This window comes from Macaca nemestrina, chromosome 10 (assembly GCF_043159975.1).
Source record: "Macaca nemestrina isolate mMacNem1 chromosome 10, mMacNem.hap1, whole genome shotgun sequence".
Taxonomy (NCBI): domain Eukaryota; kingdom Metazoa; phylum Chordata; class Mammalia; order Primates; family Cercopithecidae; genus Macaca; species Macaca nemestrina.
The window spans coordinates 72,530,421-72,555,010 of record NC_092134.1 but is presented as its reverse complement, the minus strand read 5'-3'; the positions used below and the strand labels follow the sequence as shown (position 1 = coordinate 72,555,010).

Genomic DNA, 24,590 nt, shown 5'->3' with positions numbered 1-24,590 from the left:
AAACTCTATGACTATAAACCAGTGCTACATCTGCAAAAAGATGCAGTTATGTAAGCATCCAACCATTTCTGAAATAACTTTGAAGAAGTATTTATGTAAATTTGAATGTTATTAATGTTGCTTCTGTGGGATTCTAATAGATGCAAAGATTTACAAAGGCTACTGAGTGTAGTTGGACAGATAATAGATAAGTATAGCATATTTTGCTCTTAATAGAAACTCATTGTTTTTTGATGTTACCTACAAAAGGCATGGTCAGACATGTGACCTAAAATATCCATGTAAAACCAAACATAGCATAACTTTCTTAAAAACATCTCAATCAAAAAGTGGATTGATGCTATACTTCCATTAAAAACATATTAGAGGAAGTACTCATTTAATAATATAAATTATAATAATATAATAATTATAATAATTTATAATAATATATTATAAATTATAATATAATTTATATTATAATAATAATATAAATAATATAAATTTGTGACTATATGATTAAAATATAAAAACCAACAGGTAAGTTATATATTTTTTCAAAAGTATTGTTTTAATTTTTTAGTAACATTTCACAATTACTTTCCATCTTAATGTAAGTAAACAAAGATGAACAAAATGTTTAATGAACACAAAGTCTTGGAAATTATCAGAGATTAAAAAGTTCACTAAAACCGCATAAACTATTGATATTAACAAGGAAAAACAGCATTAATATTAAATTTTTCAATGGGGAAACTACTAGAAAAAACGAGGGTGATTTTTGCAACATGAATCTCATACAAAGCCTATCTATATCCCCAAACTATCACCTTTTCCCATATTAGATACAGTATTTTCTTGACTCCCAGAAGAAGAAAGAGAAAAGGGCCAAACAGAACATTTCAAGAAAGAACGACTGAACACTTCTCAAATTCGTGAAAAACATTGATCTGCACATACAACAAGTTAAAGGAATTTCCAGTAGACACATCATAATCAAATAGTCAAAAACCAAAGACAAATATTCCTCTTCCTCCTCTATTTTTGATATTTAAACAATATCTCAATCTACATAGCATTTTAAGCAGGTTTATTTAAGCATAAATAAGATATTTATCACAGAAGCTCTTAAAACATAAAATCAGAATAAAATAATTCTTTCACTATGCAAAAGAAATAAATTACTATTAATAACTTAGGAGCATTTCCTAAGAACCTTTTTTCCCTCTATATATGGGCTTTTGATGAATTTTAAAAATAGCATAGTGGTAATCAAATGACACAAGTGATTTTTTATTTTTAAAATTTATTACTATTTCGTGGGGAGCAATATCTACTTAATAAATGCCCACCAAGTCCATTATGAGTCCCTGATGAAAAAAAGGGAATCAACCAAGTAATAGCAAACTGTGCTAAGCTGAGAAAAGTTCAGTAAGATCTAGTGTTTAGGGCAGATGCCCACAAGGAGCTGGCTACTTCTGCAGAGGAGAGCTGGTTTTACTATTGAGGCAGAAGTAAACAACAGTATTTAATGCTTCTAAGTCTATATGTTAATGCTCACTTTAAAAAGTCTCTAAAGCTACAGAAATAATTGCTTGGCCTCTCTGCTGACTTCCCTACCATAATGAGAAGTTTTCTTCTAGGTACTCTTGAGTCAATTATTTGTATTCCACTAAACAGCAAATTTGGGGGCTTTTGTAACTCACATCATCACTGCTATTAAATAACCACACTGGACTCATGTTCCCCATGAGATGTATTAATCCTTGTTTCCACATTTCTATATTTAAAATGCAAAATGTTTACAAAAATCCTCCTGCATGTTTTAAAAATAAATTTACCATCTTTCATTTGATCATTAAAAATAAAAATAAAAATAAATAAAAAAAATAAACAACTAACAAAAACAAAATTTACTGAAGTGTATGATGGCTTTTTCCATGTTATAAATGACATAAACCAGACATTTTTAGAGTTATGATGTATAATTGAAATTTACTAGATATAATAAAATATGCTATGCTATAAGATTTATGAACTAAAATCTTGTTTCAAAAACATAGTTAATCCCATGAACATATCACAATATGTTTTACCAAAAATTTTCCAGAAATGTGTGTGTGTGTGTGTTTTAATTGTAAATGTATATTTAATTTATCTTATATTGGTACATGGTTGAATGCAGTTTCCAAAATTATATTTCTCAATTACTTTAAGGTCTGCAATATTAACAGGTAAAATTTTCTAATCATAAGAAAATAAAATTGGAAAGCCAATAGCAAAACTATCATAAAGATCCTATATTTCTAGTAATGAAACACTGATTTAAAGAAGAATTCATAAAATAAAGCTAAGTAACAAAGCAATGCATGTTAAAATTTGTAGGGCATAGCAAAAGCAGAACTTAGAAGTTTATAGCTTTAAATTGTATTTGGACACAATTTTAATTTATTTGAACACGAATTAATATTCAATAGAAAGAGCTAATAACAAAATATGAATAAATGTAATATGACTAGAAATCTATAATAATAAAGCCAGGAAAATAATGGATAGTATTGAAACTTTAAAATAATTGAGAAGTTAGACAATGTTTTGATGAGAATGAGAAAGTCAATGTAAGACAGAGAAGGCAAAAATGAACAAAAAATAAAAAGGAATATATATACAAGCACAAAATATTTTGTAAAATAATTTGAATATCTTGATGAACCATACGTTTTGGGAAAAAAAGTAAAGCACTGAAATCAGTATGAGGAAATGTAAATTGATGACAGAAAAACCAATAATTTAGAAAACTATTGATGGTTGATTAAATAGCTCAAAGAAAAACCTCAGATCTTGAATAATTTTAAGTGAATTTACCAAGTTACTCAATTTTGTGCATTTTTATACATAATCGGGAAACAGAAGAACAACTCCAAATGGATTTAATAGAAGTTATAGCTTGTTACTAAACTTAGTAAGAATAGTGCATAAAGGAAATACAAATAATATAGTGCCCTGTGTACTGAGAAGTAAGAATAACTCGATCTTCTGAACATGAGACTATAACATAAAATAAATGGCATTTAATCAAATAAAAATAAATTACATTTCATGGTATACTAATCCTATGCTTGGTGCCTAATTTTTCTGACAATACTATACTTTATAATATTGTCTCCCTAGGGTATTAAATTTGTAGACACTTATCTCTTATGGCATAACAAATGTAATCAAGATTTTAATGCCTTAACAATGGATGCTTTATTGCAACAATGCAAATAATTTAAATAGAATAAAATTGATGAATTTTCTAATTTGTGCTTGAGTTAGCTTTCTTTTGGCATTTAGCTATTGTAAGTTGTTTGAATATGTGTATCCTTTATACTTTTAAATCAGTTGACTCAGTGCTTCTGTTTCCATTATAAAATTTGATAAATAAACTGTGTAGCAGAAAAGGAAATATATTTGCTCTTTGAGGGTAAACCTGTTCCCAATAATATAACTTCAAAAGGGGCTAATTTATATGAGGTATGGGTGTAAAGCTGCAGGCTGGAAACAACTCTAATGACTTGTGATTGGCACCATTAATAATTTCTGTGCTTTCTCATTCAGACTACCATGAAGCTGCTTCGTACTGCCTGTTTTCTTTCCTTTCCAGAGCCTTACTTGGAAGAAATCAGCTGAGTTCCAAAAGCCCAGTACTAATAAGAACAATTTCCCTATAGCATTTGTTGGCTGGAGATTCAATACTACATTTTCAAGTAGGATTTCAAGTCTGATGTGAAAAAACCCAAGAATAAACCTAATTCCAAATTTTACAGATAGATTGATAGATATGCGTAGATTGTTTTAATATATTTTAAAGTCCTTTTTCAAAGTCATGAAATATTTTTAGTAAGAAAAACATCTACTGATATACCAAGGTAGGTACTGATACAATTAATTTGAATATCTGTACTTTGGATTCGTACACAGAAAGCATGCATAAAGCTAAAAAGGTGAAAAAGTGACTGAGTCAAGACTTGAATTAATTCTGAACTCCAAGATTAAGCTCTTAATCACTACATCTACTTCTATGCCAAACCATATTAGAAACTGCTCTAATTCATGTTATTAACTGGATGTTTGTGTACCTCCACAATTTGTACATTGAAACCCAAACCCCAATGTCATGGTAGGTGCCTTTGGGTGGTGATTAGGTCATAAGAGTGGAATGCTTGTGAGTGGGATTAGTGCTCTTATGAAAGAAACCCCAGAAAGTTATCTCATCCACTTTCTACCATATGAGGATGCAAGAAAAAACAGCTAGTCTGCAAACTGGAAAGGGGCCATGAGTAGACCCTTGACCATGCTGGCACTCTGATCTCAGACTTTCAGCTTCCAGAACTGTGAGAAATATGTTTATCTTCTTTAAAAGCCTCAGTCCATGGTATCTTCTTATAGCAGCCCAAATGTACTAAGACATCAAAACAGTGGGGAAAGACTCTGCTGTCACAATAGTAGCCAAGTTCTGCATTTTCATAGTCAGAAGACATGCTATTTGTTAGAAGGTTTTAACCTAGCATGGTGTCTATCCTCATGAAAGGCAGTCATTTTAGTTTTCATAGAATATTTTCAATTAGCTTAAAATTTATATATTTTCCAAATACTGTGAAGTTCCATTAAATTACCTTTCTATTCAGTTTTTATTCTAATTTTTTTTTTACCATTTTATTTATTTATCTTTTAATCATTATTTTAGGTTCATTACAAAACAAGGACAATGTTCATGATAGTATAAATCAATTAAGTTACCAACATGACTGTGCTTTTATTTTATTTTATTTTATTTTATTTTATTTTATTTTATTTTATTTTTTTTTGAGACGGAGTCTCGCTCTGCCGCCCAGGCTGGAGTGCAGTGGCCGGATCTCAGCTCACTGCAAGCTCCGCCTCCCGGGTTCACGCCATTCTCCTGCCTCAGCCTCCTGAGTAGCTGGGACTACAGGCGCCCGCCACCGCGCCTGGCTAGTTTTTTGTATTTTTTAGTAGAGAGGGGGTTTCACCGTGTTAGCCAGGATGGTCTCGATCTCCTGACCTCGTGATCCGCCCATCTCGGCCTCCCAAAGTGCTGGGATTACAGGCTTGAGCCACCGCGCCCGGCCTGACTGTGCTTTTATATTTATATTCTTTTTATCCTTCATCCTTCCCTCTACAATTCTCAACCTCTGGTAATCACCAGTTTATTCTCTATCTTTGTGAGATCCACTTTTTTAGCTCTGACATATAAGTGAGAACATAAGATATTTGTCTCTTTGCCTGGCTTATTTCACTTAATATAATGACCTCTAGTTCCATCCATGTTGCTCCATTTAAATGGCAGTATTTTATTTATTATGGTTAAATAATATGCTGTTATTATTGTCTAGGCACTTAAGTTGATTCCATATTTTGGTTATTGTAAATAATGCTGCAATAAACACAGAAGTGCAAGTATCCCTCATTGATCTCCTTTCCTTTGGATATATACCCAGTAGAGGAATTGCTGAATCATATTGTAGTTATATTGTTAGCTTTTTAGGAACATTCCTACTGTTCTTTATAGTGATTGCAGTAATTTGCAGTTCCACCAATAGTGTACAGTGGTTCCTCTTTCTCCACATGCTCACTGGTGTGTTAATCCCTGTTTTTTTTTTTTTTTTTTTGATACAAAACATTTTAACTTGGGTGAGATCATATCTCATTGTGGTTTCGATTTGCATTTCTCTTATGATTGGTGATATTGAGCTTTTTTCATATACCTGTGTGCCATTTGTATGTATTCTTTTCAGAAATGTCTGTTCAGTGTTTCACCCAATTTTTAACTGAATTATTATTATTATTTTTTTAGCTGCTAAGTTGTTTGAGCACCTTGTGAATTCTGGTTATTTGTTAGATGAGTAGTTTGCAAATATTTTCTCCCTTTCTGTGGGTTGTCCCTTCACTTTGTTGATTGCTTGCTTTACTGCACAGAGCTTTTTATCTTGCTATATAATCAAATTTGTCTATTTTTGTTTTTGTTGCCTGTGCTTTTGAAATCTTACCAAGAAAAAAAAGAAAAAAGAAAAAAAATTACCTAGGAAGCATTTTTCCATTTTCCTCTTCTGGTAGTTTCATAGTTTCAGGTTCTAGATTTAAGTCTTTTTTTTTTTTTTTTTTTTTTTTTTTTTTTTTTTTGAGATGGAGTTTCATTCTGCTGCCCAGGCTGAAGTGCAGTGGTGTGATTTCGGCTCACTACAACCTCTGCCTCCCGAGTTCAAGCGATTCTCCTGCCTCAGCCTCCCAGGTAGCTGGGATTACAGGCATGGGCCACCATGCCCAGCTAATTTTTGTATTTTTAGTAGAGATGGGATTTTACCATGTTAGTCAGGCTGGTCTAAAACTTCTGACCTCAGACGATAGGCCCGCCTTGGCCTCCCAACATGCTTAGATTACAGGCGTGAGCCACCATGCCAGACCAATTTAAATCTTTAATTCATTTTGATTTGATTTTTGTTTATGGAAAGAGGAATCTAGTTTCATTCTTTTGTATATGGTTATCCAGTTTTCCCAACATTGTTTAGTGAAAAGACTGCATGTTCTTAATGCCTTTGTCAAAAATTAGTTGGCTGAAAATGCATAAATTTATATCTGGGTTATCTATTCTCTTCCATTGTTTTATATGTCTATTGTTTATGCTGCTACCAGACCATTGTGGCTACCAAAGATTCACAGTAAATTTTGAAGTTAAGTAGTGTGATGCCTCCAGCTTTGTTCTATTTGCTCAGGACTGCTTTGACTATTGTGGGCCTTTTGTGGTTTCATGTAAATTTTAAGGTTTTTATTTTCCATTTTGGTGAAAAATGTTATTGGCATTTTGATAAGCATTACATTGAATCTGTAAAGTGCTTTGAGTAGTGTTGTCATTTTAAGGATATTAACTCTTCCTGTCCACGAGCCTGGAGTATCTTTCCCTTTTTTGTGTCCTCTTCCCTTTCTTCTATCAGTTTTACAGTTTTCCTTGTACAGATCTTTTTCTTTAGTTAGATTGATTTCTAAATTTACAGTTTTCCTTGTACAGACCTTTTCCTTTAGATTGATTTCTAAGTATTGTAGCTATTATAAATGAGATATCTTTCTTGATTTCTTTTTCACGTTGTTTGTTGTTAATGTGCATAAGTGCTACTAATTTTTGTATGCTGATCGTGTATCTTACAACTTCACTGAATTCATTTATCAGCTCTAACAGTTTTTGCTGTAGCCTTTAGATTTTTTTAGGTGTAAGATCATGTCACCTGTGAACAAGACTAATATAACTTCCTCCTTTCCAATTTGAGTTGCCTTTTATTTATTTATTTTTTCATTGGCCCACTTGCTCTGGCCAAGACTTCAAATATTATGTTGAACAACAGTGGTGAAAGTGGGCATCGTTTTCCTGTACCAATCCTTACAGGAAAGGCCTTCATTTTTTCCTTGTTCAGTACCATGTTAGATGTGGGTTTGTCTTATATGTCCTTTATTATTTTGACTAATGTTCCTTCTAGACTCGTTTCGATGTGGACTTTTATCATAAAAGGATATTGAATTTTATCTAATGCTTTTTCATCATTTACTGAAATAATTATATGACTTTCATTCTTGCTTCTGTTAATGTGATGCATCACATTTATTGATAGGCATATGTTGAACTATCCATACATGGTATAAATCCCATGTGATCATGGTGAATGATTGTTTAATGTGTTGTTGAATTCATTTTGCTAGCATTTTGTTGAGAATTTTTGCATCTATGTTCATCAGTGCCATTGACTGGCAGTTTTCTTTTTTGGTTGTGTCCTTGTCTGGCATACTGGTAATACTGGTCTCATAGCATCAGTTAGGATGTATTTCCTCCTCTTCAAATTTTTTGAAATAGATATTCCATAATGTAAGGCATTCAGGTTCTCATTTTAAATTCAAATACAAGACAAATATTCCATGCTCCATATAACATTCCACGGGTTATTACACTGGAATAAGGGAGGACTATTTTACCACTTTGTTACATATACCTATTGGTAGGGTAAAGAAGATAAAGTGTATATGCATTCATTCTAAATTATCACCTTAATGAAGTCAGTAGTTTCAGGTTTCTATGGCAATTTGTTATCAAGGAGCATAAAATTTCACAGTTAAGGGTCTTAATACGCTAATGCTCTTACCTTGTAAATGAACAAATTGAGGTTCAAATTAGTTGAATAATTTGTCAAAATTAAAAAAAAAAAAAAAAACTAGTAAGGGAGTCCTTACTAAGTGTTGGCAAAGCTCATTCAGTTTTCTTTCCACTACAGGGGACTGCTTCCAATGAAAAATAGTAGTTGTGTAATATTACATAGTTTCCTTCTGTCCTCTTTTATCAAAATAATAGTATTAAATAACCAAGTGTCTGAATCTTTTTGTACCCTATATTTTTCCAATCTACTCAATGCCTCTTAGCTGGAAATTAAGGGCCATCAGCCCACTATATTTCCAAACAGAGTTTTCTTCAATTTGTATGTCCCTATATATAAAAAGAAGTTCACATTTTTTCTCTGTGTCTGAACAATATTTACCTGATTTCAGAAAAAATAATTCCACAAAATCTAATGATAGAACACAGAATACTACATAGCAAAAATGAAGGTTAAAGTTTAAAAACCATGATTTCAAACTATTGATCAATGGTAATTTGGGCACCTCTGGGATAGTTCACGGGCATGTGGAAAACAAGCCAACCCTTTAGAGTGAATAGAAATGATTAATATTAACATAATTTAATTCAATTATTTTGAATTATATTTAAGCCAATATTTTCTCTCTTAGTCCCCTATGGTTAGAAGGACCAGATTAGAAGTATATGGTCTATAATTCTAATCTGTCCCTCTGGTTTGCTCATTTAGAAATTGGTATTACCTCTAGTTAAGACAGAATTAGAAGAGCAACATTTAAATGAACAATTCACTAAAAAAAATCAATATCTATTTTCCCAAAGGCATGAAATACTCTCTTAGTGATAAAATAGTATGGAAAATACATTCTATACCTGTTTATTACTTTTTAGTTCTCAAAGGCAAATTTACTTTTACCTGCCACTTTGAAATAAATTAATCAATGAATTAAAAAATATTAATATATTTAATTTAAATGTCTTTAGATTTTTGCATGAAAGGTATATATTATATATAGTTATATAATATATATTATTTACATATGTAATAGAAAGTCCTAATTTTATATGCGTGTATGTGTGTATAAATTTTTAGAAATAATAAAATAATTTCTCTGGTCTTTACATTTAAACTGAGAAACAAAGAAAATACAGCAAGTAAATTCCAGCTAGAACGTGATCAGTGGAGATAGTCTATCCAACCTTCTCAGTATTCGGATTCATGATAAAAATTATCTGTATGATTGAATTTTCTGCATGTTACCACTTTCTCTTAATTTTCTGAAAATTATTCATCTAATGTTTAGAAAGTGATATGGAGTACTTTAAAGATAATTGTCTTTTGGCTATAAAAAGTATCACTTCTATTGTTATTGAATGTATTTTTATGGTAGTTACACAGGGTTATATATTGTATATTTTCTTTGTAACTGTTGTGAAATAAAAAGTCCGCTACTAAATCCACATAGAATTTAAGGGAATACAGATCTGTGTTAACAGTGAAGGCATTTATTTCGAAGTAAAAAATAAACATGGAAAGGCTTTGGGTTTCATCTAACTCGGTGGAATGTGCTTTTTTATTAAATACAAAGTAATTTAGGTTTAATATAATAAATTAGAGATAGAGGCTGAGCTGCTAGTTGTATTTTAAATCCACATTGGAGGCTTAAGAGGAGATTTTATTGCTCCCAGTTCTTCCTTATTTTGCTCCTTTTTTGTTGTTGTCTTTTCTCGGGGACATCTGTGGAGGAGAGTTTCAACAGGAATGGGGAAGCAGACATGTCCCTCTCAAATGGACCCCAGAGAAGCAAAGTCTTCGAACTTCAGGATGTGTTTCATGATCATAAATCCACTACACTCCAAGATAAGTCTTTCTTGCTCATGATAAGATTTCTATATTTATTTAAGCAAGGCACATGTAACAGGAAGCCAATCTCCATTAAAATTCCTAAATTAATAAATCTTTTGAATATTGTACCTTCTTTATAAAGAAATAGACCATTTTAAACAAAACAATAATAGGATATCTTGAAAATAAATATTTTCCTGTTTAATATGCTAAATATTTGTTACTATTACTAGCTTACTTTCTTCCTTCTGCTTCCCTGGCCCTTTAAACAAAACAAAACAAAACACACACATACACTTTTTGATCATTGCTAGGTTACTGGGAGTAACACAGTATAGAGAAAAAAATCGATTCACAATAACTTGGACAATTTGATTTAAAACTCATGATCTCATGTTCAGCTCAAATAAATAATATTTAAAATGATGTGCTGAATGAACCAGTCATATAAGTTGGGTTTTTTTCTGTGTTTGATCAATTCAGTCTATCACTATACATAGCATATACACCACAAAAAAAAAGAATAATTCATAAGATATAAGGATAGATTTCAATATTTCTCTCTTGAAGGATATCATAGTTAAATTTGCATTTTTCATTATGAAATATATCATTATTCTCTTATCCTCAGAATGATCACCTAGGAAGCACAGGTGCAACTGTTCCATCATTTCTGACTTGATTCATCTGTGTGTCAGAATTCCCAGAACACTTTCATTTGTGTTAGATAAATTTGAATAATTATTTATATTTAATTATCAATGTAACCTATAAGCTAAGAAAAATAAAATACATAATAAGGAGGATTCCGTTTTTATTACAAAATATTATAAAAAGAGAAGCAGGAGGACACAAAAATAATTAATTTAAAAAAAAAAAAACTGCCCTAAAAGGCATTTGGCAAATTCCTGCTTCTTATGCAACTACCTGAGTATTTCACAAAAGAGAAGGTTAAAGTGAGAGAATTAAAAAGTCTTCTCTATGGCAGGCTACCAATGAATATAGGACTTAGTGTGAAAAAGATAGATGTTGTTATTTATTTTATTAATTCATTCTCAAACTGCTGATAATGGCATACCTGAGACCGGGTAATTTTAACAGAAAGAGATTTAATTGACTCACAGTTCAGGATTGCTAGGAAGGCCTCAGGAAACTTACAATCATAGTGGCAGGGGAAGCAAACATGTCCTTCTTCACATGGCAGCAGCAAGGAGAAGTGCTGAGTAAAAGGGAGAAAAACCCTTTATAAAACTATCAGATCTCATGAGAATTCACTCACTGTCATGAAAAGAGCATAAGGGTAACCATCCCCATGGTTTAATTACCTCCCACCAGGTATGTCCCAGGACATGGGAGGATTATGGGAACTACAATTCAAGATGAGATTTAGGTGGGGACACAATCAAACCATATCATTCCACCCCTGGCCTCTCCCAAATCTATTGTCTTCACAATTCAAAACACAATCATGCCTTCAAACAGCCACCCAAAATCTTAACTCATTGCAACATTAACTTGAAAGTTCAAGCCCAAAATCTCATCTGAGACAAGGAAAGTCCCTTCTGCCTACGTCCCTGTAAAATCAAAAACAAGTCAGTTACTTCTTAGATACAATGGGGATACAGGCATTAAGAAAATACATCCATTTAAAATGGGAGACATTGTCCAAAACAAAGGGGTCACAGGCCCCATGAAAGTCTGAAATCCAATAGGTAGTCATTAAACCTTAAAGTTCCAAAATGGTCTCCTTTGATTCCATGGTCACATCCAAGTCACACTGATGCAAGAGGGGTGCTCTTATGGCCTTGGACAGCTCTGCTTCTGTGGCTTTGGAGGGTACATCCCCCTCCTGGCTGCTTTCACAGCCTGGCATTGAGTGCTTGTGGCTTTTCCAGGAGCATGGTGCAAGTTGTCAGTGAATCTATGATTCTGGAGTCTGGAGGATGGTGGTTGTCTTTTTACAGCTCCGCTAGGCAGTGCCCCAGCAGGCACTGTTTCTGGGGGCTGCAATCTCACATTTCCCTTCTGCATTGCCTCAGCAGAGGTTCTCCATGAGGGTCCTGCCTCTGCAGCAGACTTTTGCCTGGACATCCAGGTGTTTCCATATGTCCTTGGAAATCTAGGCAGTTTCCGAAACCTCAGTTCTTGGCTTCTGCTCACTTACAGGCCCAACACCACATAAAAGCTTCCAAGACTTGGGGCTTGCACCCTCTGAAGCAATTGCCTAGGCTGTATCTTGGCCCTTTTTAGTCATGCTTGAGTGGCTGGGATACAGAGCACCAAGTTCCAAAGCCATACACAGTGGGGGTGGCTTTGACTTCACCCACAAAACCATTTTTCCTCCTAGGCCTCTGGGCCTGTGATGGGAGGCATTGCCATGAAGGTCTCTGACATGTCCTGGAGACATTTTCCACATTGTCTTGGTGATTAACATTCAGCTCCTCATTATTTATGCAAACTTTTGCAGGTAGATAGAATTTCTTCCTTGGAAATGAAATTTTCTTTTCTATGGCTTTGTCAGGTTGCAAACTTTCCAAATGCTTATTATCTGCTTCCTCTCAAACATTTTGCCACTTCAAAATTTATTCGGCCAGATACCCTAAATCATCTCTTTCAAGATCAAAGTTCCACGGATCTCTGGGACAGGGGAAAAATGCTGCCAGTCACTTTGCGTAGCAAGAGTGACCTTTATTTCAGTTCCCAATAAGTTCCCCATCTCCATCAGAGACCAAAGAAGCCTGAACTTCATTGTCTATATCACTATCAGCATTTTGGTCAAAACTATTCAACAAGTCTCTAGGAAGTTCCAAACTTTCCCACATTTTCTTGTCGTCTTCTGAGCCTTCCAAAAGGTTCCAACCTCTGCCTATTACCTGTTCCAATCGCTTCCACATATCCAGTATCTATCTTTACAGCAATGCCCCCTTCACTGTGGTATCAAGCTACTATCTTAATCCATTATCATGCTGCTAATAAAGACATACTCGAGACTGGGTAATTTATATAGGAAAGTGGTTTAATTGACTCACAGTTTAGCATGGCTAGGGAGGACTCAGGAAACTAACAATCATGGTGGAAGGGGAAGCAAACATGTTCTTCACATGGCAGCAGCAAAGAGAGGTGCTGAACAAAAGGGGGAAAAGCCCCTCGTAAAACAATAAGATCTCCTTAGACCTCACTCATTATCATGAGAAGAGCAGGAGAGTAGCTGCCCACATGATCTAATAACCTTCCACCGGGTCCCTTTAAAGACACCTAAAGATTATGGGAACCACAATTCAAGATGAGATTTGGGTGAGGACACAGCTAAACCATAACATTTATTTTAAATAGCCAATTATAAAACAACTAGAAAACTTTCAATATTAATGACAAGAAATGCTTAAACTTTTTGTCAGCTATATATGTATATTTTTATATATATAATTTATATATATTTAATATATATTATTTATATAAAAACAGGAACTAGACATATAAAATAACAAAGGGTTTAAGTGTCTCTCTCTCTCCCCCCTCCCCAATTCTTTGCCTGGATATAAATTATTTTATATATCTATATGTGTGTGTGTGTATTTACTACAGAAACTTCAAATGGCTACCTTTGGATCTCCTTTACTGTTTGTTTGGCTTGTTAATGGTAATGCAAACTCCATTCCAGAAATAAGTCACTTGTTTGTGAGTTATTGCCCTTTTTATATATTTATGAAACCAATATGTAATATTTTATTAATATTTTGGCATCTATTTTTGTAAAGGGCATTGACATGTATTTTTTATTGTTGTAGTTGCTGTTTTTTTAGCTATGTTCTTTTAAATGTTGAGTAATGAGGTGATGTTGGTTATTTGAAACCAGTTGTAATATTTACCTCATCTATTCTATAAAATTACATAATACAGACATTTTTTTTTTTCTTAATGATCTGTTTGTTGTTTGGTTCTTTGGGCCAGAGTCTTACTCTGTCACCCAGAATGGAGTGCAGTGGTGTGATCTTGGCTCACTGCAAACCCTCCCTCCTGATTTCAAGTGATTTCCTGCCTCAGCCTTCTGGGCAACTGGGACTACAGGCATGAGCTACTATGCCCACCTAATTCATTGTATTTTTAGTAAAGACGGGATTTCGGCACGTTGGCCAGGATGGACTCAAACTCCTGACCCCAGGTGATCTGCCCACCTCTACCTCCTGAAGTGCTGAGATTATGGGCATGAGTCTCTTCACCTGGCCTTCCTTAATTATTTGATAGAGTTCACCTGATGAAAACATCTAGTCTTTTCCTGAGAAAGCTTTGAGGTAAAACTTCAATGTTTTAAACAACTATAAGGTAAAATGCGTATTTACCTTATGGTCTGTATTTTACGAGTTGTTGTAAATAGTCCATATTTTACCTTGGTCTGTATTTTACAAGAAAATTGCCTATTTAATAAATCAACAAATTTATTGACATGAAATTGTTCATAATATTTGTTATCATTTTAATGTCAGAAAAATCAATTGTGGTGCTCACCTTTTCATTTCTAGTATTGGTAAATTGTATCTCCTCTAATATGATTTTTAATAGGTGGTTGAAAATATTATTAATGCTCTAAATCAATCAAATTTGGTCTCATTTCTTATTTATATTTTTTTAATTTTTATTTCATTTCCACCACAATAATTTTTATAACATTTGTTTTGTATTATGTTTGGTAAAGTTCACTCATATTTCTAGGTGAAAACTTAAGTTTTTTATTTTAATACTCGATAAGGAGTATGTACTTTAAAGTATTGGTTACAGCATTCCATAACTATCTGTTAGCTCAGTTAGTCAATTAATATTACCAATATTTCCATGAAAAAATAAAGAATGTCTATGTATTTAAATATACAGTCAGAATCCAAAGAACCAAGTTTGCTCTGTTGAAATTTTAACATAGAAATGAAAGAAATGGTTGTCCTTATTAACTGGAAATTAATTTATGAATGAAAGACAAAGCAGTGAAACTATTGAGACATATAACAATTTTAGTTCCTTGAACATAATGGGCTTTCAATGAATACATATTGATAAAACAATTATTTACCTTATATGTGTACTTGTGAATTGATGAAATACATTATATTTTAAATGTATGTTACCTGGTGTATTTAAGTAATGAGCATTTACCTTTACTGCCCAATATTATTTTTAAGGAAAAAGGTATTACAACTGAGGACTAATATTGTCAAGCTGTTCAAGAATTGGTTGATGTATTTTATAATGAAAAGCTATAACAAGTGTCAAATTACTCAGTTTCACCAATTACAATATTTTGTATTCATTTATAAACATTTTTGCATAAATAAATTTTATAAAATGTAGTTTCCATGAATTACTTTCTTAAATCTTTTCCTGTTTAGAAAAAAAAAAAAAGTGCAGCTCGCTGCCAGCATTCATTTAATTTTACAGAAGGAAGCTCTTTGAGGCTGAAGCAAAGCAGACTGAGTTTCAGTGTAAAAATAAAAGATAAAGACTATTCTTGGAGTTAGTTCTAAACAGAGTTAACATCAGAATCATCCTAATCATCAGAATTGTCTATTTCAGGAAAATTGCATTCATTATATGAATCTTCAGCCAACAACTGTTCAAGAGCGATGTTAACATCATGCATAGGAATGCTACATTTTCTAGGATTTGACATTTTCAGCAATTGAGGATTACTATATTTTATAAATTGAAATGATGCTACTAAAACCAGAATTCTATAAATAGAATGATGTATTTTATTTCCAAATTCAGTATACTAAAGTATAAAAAATAATAATAAAAGTGAAATATTTCATGGCAAATTTCTCTCAGGGTAAACGCTGCAGCCACAAATATGGCTGGCAAGTATTCTCAGGACAAATAGGGAAAAGATTAAAGTTTTCAATTCTATTGTGATTCATTATTTGGGCAGTCTAAATGTTTGCCTTTAAAACAATAAGTAAATTAAAGACAAAGTTTTAAAATGCAAAAATTTAGCTGTAGAGAGGAAACAGTAGCTTCAAACGTGTTAAAATAATTTAATAGTAAATATAAAACAATATTATGCATTTGTTATAATGTTATGGAATTACAGCAAAATAGTAAATTTTTTTTTCTTTTTTTTTATTTTACTTTAAGTTCTAGGGTACATGTGCATAACGTGCAGGTTTGTTACATATGTATACTTGTGCCATGTTGCTGTGCTGCACCCATCAACTCGTCAGCACCCATCAACTCGTCATTTACATCAGGTATAACTCTCAATGCAATCCCTCCCTCCTCCCCCCTCCCCGTGATATGCCCCGGTGTGTGATGTTCCCCTTCCCGAGTCCAAGTGATCTCATTGTTCAGTTCCCACCTATGAGTGAGAACATGCGGTGTTTGGTTTTCTGTTCTCGCGATAGTTTGCTAAGAATGATGGTTTCCAGCTGCATCCATGTCCCTACAAAGGACATAAACTCACCCTTTTCTATGGCTGCATAGTATTCCATGGTGTATATGTGCCACATTTTCTTAATCCAGTCTGTCACTGATGGACATTTGGGTTGATTCCAAGTCTTTGCTATTGTGAATAGCGCCGCAATAAACATACATGTGGATGTGTCTTTATAGAAGCATGATTTGTAATCCTTTGGGTATATACCCAGTAATGGGATGGCTGGGTCATATGGTACTTCTAGTTCTAGATCCTTGAGGAATCGCCATACTGTTTTCCATAATGGTTGAACTAGTTTACAATCCCACCAACAGTGTAAAAGTGTTCCTATTTCTCCACATCTTCTCCAGCACTTGTTGTTTCCTGACTTTTTAATGATTGCCATTCTAACTGGTGTGAGATGGTATCTCATTGTGGTTTTGATTTGCATTTCTCTGATGGCCAGTGATGAGGAGCATTTTTTCATGTGTCTGTTGGCTGTATGAATGTCCTCTTTTGAGAAATGTCTGTTCATATCCTTTGCCCACTTTTTGATGGGGTTGTTTGTTTTTTTCTTGTAAATTTGTTTGAGTTCTTTGTAGGTTCTGGATATTAGCCCTTAGTCGGATGAGTAGATTGCAAAAATTTTCTCCCATTCTGTAGGTTGCCTGTTCACTCCGATGGTAGTTTCTTTTGCTGTGCAGAAGCTCTTTAGTTTAATGAGATCCCATTTGTCAATTTTGGCTTTTGTTGCCATTGCTTTTGGTGTTTTAGACATGAAGTCCTTGCCCATGCCTATGTCCTGAATGGTATTACCTAGGTTTTCTTCTAGGGTTTTTATGGCATTAGGTCTAACATTTAAGTCTCTAATCCATCTTGAATTAATTTTCGTGTAAGGATTAAGGAAAGGATCCAGTTTCAGCTTTCTACTTATGGCTAGCCAATTTTCCCAGCACCATTTATTAAATAGGGAATCCTTTCCCCATTTCTTGTTTTTCTCAGGTTTATCAAAGATCAGGTGGCTGTAGATGTGTGGTATTATTTCTGAGGACTCTGTTCTGTTCCATTGGTCTATATCTCTGCTTTGGTGCCAGTACCATGCTGTTTTGGTTACTGTAGCCTTGTAGTATAGTTTGAAGTCAGGTAGCGTGATGCCTCCAGCTTTGTTCTTTTGACTTAGGATTGTCTTGGAGATGCGGGCTCTTTTTTGGTTCCATATGAACTTTAAAGCAGTTTTTTCCAATTCTGTGAGGAAACTCATTGGTAGCTTGATGGGGATGGCATTGAATCTATAAATTACCTTGGGCAGTATGGCCATTTTCACTATATTGATTCTTCCTATCCATGAGCATGGTATGTTCTTCCATTTGTTTATGTCTTCTTTTATTTCACTGAGCAGTGGTTTGTAGTTCTCCTTGAAGAGGTCCTTTACATGCCTTGTAAGTTGGATTCCTAGGTATTTTATTCTCTTTGAAGCAATTGTGAATGGAAGTTCATTCCTGATTTGGCTCTCTGTTTGTCTGTTACTGGTGTATAAGAATGCTTGTGATTTTTGCACATTAATTTTGTATCCTGAGACTTTGCTGAAGTTGCTTATCAGCTTAAGGAGATTTTGGGCTGAGACAATGGGGTTTTCTAAATATACAATCATGTCATCTGCAAACAGGGACAATTTGACTTCTTCTTTTCCTAACTGAATACCCTTGATTTCTTTCTCTTGCCTGATTGCCCTAGCCAGAACTTCCAACACTATGTTGAATAGGAGTGGTGAGAGAGGGCATCCCTGTCTTGTGCCAGTTTTCAAAGGGAATTTTTCCAGTTTTTGCCCATTCAGTATGATATTGGCTGTGGGTCTGTCATAAATAGCTCTTATGATTTTGAGATACGTTCCATCAGTACTGAATTTATTGAGAGTTTTTAGCATGAAGGGCTGTTGAATTTTGTCAAAGGCCTTTTCTGCATCTATTGAGATAATCATGTGGTTTTTGTCTTTGCTTCTGTTTATATGCTGATTACATTTATTGATTTGCGTATATTAAACCAGCCTTTCATCCCAGGCATGAAGCCCACTTGATCATGGTGGATAAGCTTTTTGATGTGCTGCTGGATCCGGTTTGCCAGTATTTTATTGAGGATTTTTGCATCAATGATCAACAGGGATATTGGTCTAAAATTCTCTTTTTTTGTTGTGTCTCTGCCAGGCTTTGGTATCAGGATGATGTTGGCCTCCTAAAATGAGTTAGGGAGGATTCCCTCTTTTTCTCTTGATTGGAATAGTTTCAGAAAGAATGGTACCAGCCCCTCCTTGTACCTCTGGTAGAATTCAGCTGTGAATCCATCTGGTCCTGGACTTTTCGTTGGTAGGCTATTAATTATTGCCTCAATTTCAGAGCCTGCTATTGGTCTATTCAGGGATTCAGCTTCTTCCTGGTTTAGTCTTGGGAGAGTGTAAGTGTCCAGGAAATTATCCATTTCTTCTAGATTTTCTAGTTTATTTGCATAGAGGTGTTTATAGTATTCTCTGATGGTAGTTTGTATTTCTGTGGGGTTGGTGGTGATATTCCCTTTATCATTTTTTATTGCATCTATTTGATTCTTCTCTCTTTTCTTCTTTATTAGTCTTGCTAGCGGTCTATCAATTTTGTTGATCTTTTCAAAAAACCAACTCCTGGATTCATTTATTTTTGGGAGAGATTTTTGTGTTTCTGTCTCCTTCAGTTCTGCTCTGATCTTAGTTATTTCTTGCCTTCTGCTAGCTTTTTAATGTGTTTGCTCTTGCTTCTCTAGTTCTTTTAATTGTGATGTTCGAGTGTCAATTTTAGATCTTTCCAGCTTTCTCTTATGGGCATTTAGTGCTATAAATTTCCCTCTACATACTGCTTTAAATGTGTCCCAGAGATTCTGGTATGTTGTATCTTTGTTCCCATTGGTTTCAAGGAACATCTTTATAAAATAGTAAAATTTTATACAATTCAGTGGCATCATGATAGATTAGTCTGGCCTCTTCTAAAATTGTATATAATTGACATGACACAGTAAATTCATTTTTGTTTCTAGCTTATTCTATTTGATTTTGATATTTATTTATCTTATGTAAATTGGTAATTTATTCCCTTTTATCACAGACTAGCATGTCATTATGAATATATTTCAATTTGTTTGTTCTTGTTTATGGTCATTAAGGTTTATTCCAGCATGGGTTATTGTGAATAAAGCTACTACAACATTTATTTTGCAAATCTCTTTTTGAACATCTATTTTTGTTTTTTGCGGGAGTATACATTCCTAAGATTGAAATTGTTGGCATAAATTAATTTAAGGTATGTATTAAACATCTTTCCACTTACTTTGGGTTTAATTTGCTCTTTGTAATCTAGCTTCTTAATGCATAATCCTAAATCATTATTTTGTACTTTTTTCTTCTTTAATGTAAACATTTTAAAGCTATTATATTCCTCTAATAGCTGCTTTGTCTGTATCTCACAAAATTTAGTATTTTCTGCTTTTATTGACATTTAACTTGAAAATTGTCTCATTCATGTACAATTACATATGATTTCCACCTTGACTGATGTGTTATTTAAAAGTATGTTGCTTAATTACAAAACTGGGCAGCTGATTGGGCAGACACTGAGCTAGCTGCAGGAAGTTTTTTTGTTGTTTTGTGTGTGTGTGTGTGTGTGTGTGTGTGTGTGTGTGTGTGTGTGTGTTTTGCCCCAGTGGCACTTGAAACTCCGGCGTGACAGAACCATTCACTCCTCTGGAAAGGGGGCTGAAGCCAGGGAGCCAAGTGGTCTTGTTCAGTGGGTCGCACTCCCATGGGGCCCAGCAAGTTTAGATCCACTGATTGAAATTCTCATTGTCAGTATAGCAGTCTGAAGTTGACCTGGAATGCTCAGGCTTGGTGGGAGAAGGGCGTCTGCCATTACTGAGGCTTGAGTAAGTTATTTTCCCCTCACAGTGTAAACAAAGCCACCAGGAAGTTCAGACTGGGTGGAATTCACCTCAGTGTAGCTAAGCTGCCGTGTCCAGATTGCCTCTCTAGATTCTCCTTCACTGGGTAGGCCATCTCAGAAAGAAAGGCAGCAGTCCCAGTCAGGGGCTTATAGACAAAACTGCCATCTCCCTAGGTCAGAGCATCTGGGGGAAGGGGCAACTGTGGGTGCAGTGTTAGCAGTCTTAAATGTTCCTGCCTGCCAGCTCTGAAGAGAGCTGTGGATCTCCCAGCATAGCATTCAAACTCTTCTAAGAAACAGACTACCTCCGGAGGTGGGTCTCTGATACCCACGCCTCCTGACTGGGAGACACCTCCCAGCAAGAGTCAAATGATGCTTCATACAGGAGAGCTCTGGCTGGCATCTGGCAAGTGTCCCTCTGGGATGAAGCTTCCAGAAGAAAGGGCAGGCAGTAGTCTTTCCTGTTCTGCAGACTCTGCTGATGATACCCAGGCAAACAGGGTCTGAAGTGGACCTCCAGCAAACTCCAGCAGACATGCAGAAGAGGGGCCTGACTGTTAGGAGGAAAACTAACTAACAGAAAACAATAATATCAACATCAACAAAAAGGAAGCCTATGCAAAAACACCATCCAATGATCATCAGCATCAAAGATCAACAGTAGATAAATCCATGAAGATGAGGAAAAACCAGCACAAAAATGCTGAAAATTCCAAAAACCAGAATGCCTCTTCTCCTCCAAAGGATCACTACTCCTTGCCAGCAAGGGCACAAAACTGGATGGCGAATGAGTTTGATGAATTGATAAAAGTAGGCTTCAGAAGGTGGGCAATAATAAACTCCTCTGAGGTAAAGGAGCATGTTCTAACCCAATTTAAAGAAGCTGAGAACCTTGATAAAAGGATAGAGGAGCTGCTAACTAGAACAACTAGTTTAGAGAAGAACATAAATAACCTGATGGAGCTGAAAAACACAGCACAAGAACTTTGTGAAGCATGCACAAGTATCAACAGCCAAATAAATCAAGTGGAAGATAGGATATCAAAGATTGAAGATCAACTTCATGAAATAAAGTGTGAAGACAAGATTAAAGAAAAAAGAATAAAAAGTCATGAACAAAGCCTCCAAGAAATATGGGACTATGTGAAAAGACAAAAACCTACTATTGATTGGTATACTTGAAAATGATGGGGAGAATGGAACCAAGTAGGAAAACATACTTCAGGATATTATCCAGGAGAACTTCCCCAACCTAGCAAGACAGGCCAAGATTCAAATTCAGGAAATACAAAGAACACCGCAAAGACACTGTTCGAGAAGAGCAACCCCAAGACACACAGTTGTCACATTCACCAAGGTTGAAATGAAAGAAAAAATTACAAGGGCAGCCAGAGAAAAAGGTCAGGTTACAAAGAGAAGCCCATCAGACTAACAGTGGATCTCTCTGCAGAAACCCTACAAGTCAGAAAAGAGTGAGGGCCAAAATTCAACAGTCTTAAAATAATTTTCAACCCAAAATTTCATACCCTGCCAAACTAAGCTGCATAGGTGAAGGAGAAATAAAATTTTTTACAGACAAGCAAATGCTGAGGAATTGTGTCACCACCAGTCCTGCCTTACAAGAACTCCTGAAGGAATCACTAAATATGGAGAGGTAAAAACATTACCAGCCACTGCAAAAACATACCAAAATACAAAGACCAATGACACTATGAAAAAACCACATCAACTAATGTGAAAAATAACCAGCTAGCATCATGATGACAGGATGAAATATACACATAACAATATTAACCTTAAATGTAAATGAGCTAAATGCCTCCAATTAAAACACACAGACTGGCAAAAAGGATAAAGAGCCAAGACCCAGTGGTGTGCTGTATTCAGGAGACCCATCTCAAGTGTGAAGACATAGGCTCAAAATAAAGAGATGCAGGAATATTTACCAAGCAAATGGAAAGCAAAATAAATAAATAAATAAATAAAGGGTTGCAATTGTAGTCTCTGATAAAACAGACTTTAAACCAACAAAGATCAAAAAATACAAAGATGGGCATTACATAATCATAAAGGGATCAAATAAAAAGAGCTAAATATATATGCACCCAATACAAAAGCATCCAGATTCATAAAGCAAGTTATTAGGGTCCTACAAAGAGACTTTGCCTCCCACACAATAAGAGTGGGAGTTTTTGACACCCCATTGTTAATATTAGACAGATCAATGAAACAGAAAGTTAACAAGGATATTCAGGACTTCAACTCAGCTCTGGACCAAACGGACCTAATAGACATCTATGTAACTCTCCAACACAAGTCAACAGAATATACATTTTTCTCAGCACCACATAGCACTTACTCAAAAATTGACCACACAATGGAAATAAAACACTCCTTAGCAAATGAAAAAGAATGGAAATCATAAGAAAAGTCTCTCATACCACAGTGAAATCTAATTAGAACTCAGGATGAAGAAACTCATTCAAAACCACACAACTACATGGAAACTGAAGAACCTGCTGCTGAATGACCACTGGGTGAATAATGAAATTCAGGCAGCAATAAATAAGTTCTCTGAAACCAATGAGAACAAAGGCACAAGGTACCAGAATCTCTGGGACATAGCTAAAGCTGTGTTTAGGGGAAAATTTATAGCACTAAATGCCCACATCAGAAATAGGGAAAGATCTAAAATTGACACCTTAGCATCACAATTAATAGAACTAGAGAAGCAAGAGCAAACAAATTCAAAAGATAGCAGAAGACAAGACATAACTTAGATCAGAGCATAACTGAAGGAGATAGAGACATGAAAAACTATTCAAAAAATCAATGAATCTAGGAGCTGGATTTTTTAAAAGATTAACAAAACAGACCACTAGCCAGACTAATAAAGAAGAAAAGAGTGAAGAATCAAATAGACCCAATAAAAAATGATAAGGGGGGATATTACCACTGATCCCACAGAAATACAAACTACCATCAGAGAATACTAAAAACAACTCTACGCAAATAAATTAGAAAATGTAGAAGAAATCAATAGAATCCTAGACGCATAAACCCTCACAAGACTAAACCAGGAAGAAGTCGAATCCCCAAATAGACCAATAACAAGTTCTGAAGTTGAGGCTGTAATTAACAGCCTACCAACCCCAAAAAAGCCCAGGACCAGGCAGATTCACAGCCAAATTCTACCAGAGGTACAAAGAAGAGCTGGTACCATTCCTTCTAAAATTATTCCAAACAATAGAAAAACAGGGACTCCTCCATAACTCATTTTATGAGGGCAGCATCATCCTGATACCAAAACCTGGCAGAGACACCACAAAGAAAAAAAAAAAAAAAGAAAAAAAAAAGAAAATTTCAGGCCAATATCCCTGATGAACATCGATGCAATTATCCTCATTAAAATATTGATAAACCAAATCCAGAAGCACATCAAAAAACTTTTACATCAAGATCAAGTCAGCTTCATCCATGGGATGCCAGGCTGCTTCAACATACACAAATTAATAAATGTAATTCATCACATAAAAAAAGCCAATGACAAAAATCCCATGATTATCTTAATAGATGCAGAAAACTCCCTTGATAAAATTCAACACACCTTCATGACAAAAACACTCAATAAACTAGGTATCAATGGGACATATTTCAAAAATAATAAGAGCTATTTTTGACAAACCCACAGCCAATATCATACTGAATAGGCAAAAGCTGGAAACATTCCCTTTGACAACAGACACAAGACTAGGATGCCCTCTCTCACAACTGCTATTCATCGTAGTATGGGAAGATCTGGCCAAGGCAATCAGGCAAGAGAAATAAATAAAGTGTATTCAAATAGGAAGAGAGGAAGTCAAATTGTCTCTGTTTGCAAACAACATGATTGTATATTTAGAAAACCCAATTATCTCAGTCCAAAAACACTTTAAGCTGATAAGCAACTTCAGCAAAGCCTCAAGATACAAAACCAATGTACAGAAGTTACAAACATTCCTACACACCAATAATAGACAGACAACCAAATCATGAGGGAACTCCCATTCACAATTGCTACAAAGATAATAAAATAATCAGAATCCAAATTACAAGTGATATGAAGGACCTCTTCAAGGAGAAGTATGGACTACTGCTCAAAGAAATAAGAGAGGACACAAACGAATGGAAAAAAGATGCCATGCTCTTGGATAGGAAGAATCAATATTGTGAAAATACTCATACTGCCCAAAGTAA

At 34.6% G+C, this 24,590-nt stretch overlaps 1 long non-coding RNA gene across 1 annotated transcript in view; it reads left to right on the top strand.

Annotated features, from left to right (window-relative positions):
* The window catches only part of LOC105474049 (uncharacterized), a 68,017-nt gene extending 57,945 nt beyond the window's left edge, over positions 1-10,072 (top strand). The window contains exon 3 of the long non-coding RNA XR_011608551.1: positions 9,913-10,072. This is a non-coding gene — a long non-coding RNA (uncharacterized lncRNA). The remainder of the gene's footprint in view (positions 1-9,912) is intronic.
* Positions 10,073-24,590: the final 14,518 nt, after the last annotated feature.